General features: G+C 34.9%; 1 long non-coding RNA gene across 1 annotated transcript in view; it reads left to right on the top strand.

Annotated features, from left to right (window-relative positions):
- Window positions 1–364: 364 nt before the first annotated feature.
- LOC107673315 (uncharacterized) overlaps window positions 365–1,184 on the top strand; it is a 1,568-nt gene continuing 748 nt past the window's right edge. Inside the window, exon 1 of the long non-coding RNA XR_001632394.1 lies at window positions 365–408. This is a non-coding gene — a long non-coding RNA (uncharacterized LOC107673315). The remainder of the gene's footprint in view (window positions 409–1,184) is intronic.

The raw sequence follows: 1,184 nt of genomic DNA on the forward strand, positions 1-1,184 counted from the left end.
TAGTTATTTACTTGTAGTTGTCAATGAAGATAGGTGTCATGATTTACAAAGAGACCACAACACTTTGTATTTTTAAGGCTTCAAAGATAGAATGTGGAGGACATCTGCTTTACTTATATTAATGCTTAAAATTGTAAATTATTTAAAAATAAGTAAACTGATTTATTGTTTATTTTGGCAAATCTGCTTCTTCCACACAGAAATTCATGTTCAGTGAAACTCCTCCCACACATTCACCAATTCATCAATAAATGCTGGAATATCTCCATCAGTTCACAAGTGAAGACGAGCATCAAATCATCAGGAAGAAATCTGCAAAGACTGAGTTTATTAAAGAGGACAGAGAGAAGATGAGAGATCCAGAGCCCTGCAGAATCAAACACACTGAAGATACTGAAGAACAAACAGGTTGGTGTTTATTATTCATTAATAATGCTGACGGTTATAAAGTTTCAAGTAGTTTTAGATTGTTCTGTAGAGCTCTGCAGTAATATAGCTAAATAATCAAATAACACGGGACACTTTCTGTAAACTGGGTACTTTTTTCAACAAAATTATTTATGTTAGATACTTGTGTAGTTGACCAAATATGTTTAATAGTTCTCCCTATAGAAACATGGGATTTGTGCCTATAATATTTTTAAAATTATAATTTGAAGATCAATGTACCTCATTCATTGAATGAAAACATTTCAGGGACATATATATAAAATGTACTTGATGTATTTATAAAACTGCATCAAAATGATCTACTTTCTGCTGTTACATCAGGGTTAATTTTTATGTCTTTACACATTTCTTTTTTTTATGAGTTAAAGGTCACATATTTTACACCTTTCTGGAGTTTTATTTTAGGTTTTGTTGTCCTTAAGAATATATATTTGCGGTATAAGTACCAAAAACTCAGCCGACGTCACAGTGCTAGCTGGAAGAAGCAAAACAAAGAGTGTATAACCTTACAGGTCGGCCGATCTGGTTTTGTGGTTAAAGTTAGCCTTTTCAACATGTTTCCGTGTTGTTGTTGTTGCTCAGCAATGGCATGGACTTGATGTTGTCTGGGGGTTTGGCTAAAGGAGAGTGGGATGGTGGGCGGTGCTCGGGGTGGTGACTGAAGGCGGTGACTGTGTAGTTCTGACGTCAACTTTTTACGGAAGTCACAACGGTTTGTGAAAAATCACAGCTAC

Source organism: Sinocyclocheilus anshuiensis, unplaced genomic scaffold (assembly GCF_001515605.1).
Source record: "Sinocyclocheilus anshuiensis isolate Anshui unplaced genomic scaffold, SAMN03320099.WGS_v1.1 scaffold764, whole genome shotgun sequence".
Lineage (NCBI taxonomy): Eukaryota > Metazoa > Chordata > Actinopteri > Cypriniformes > Cyprinidae > Sinocyclocheilus > Sinocyclocheilus anshuiensis.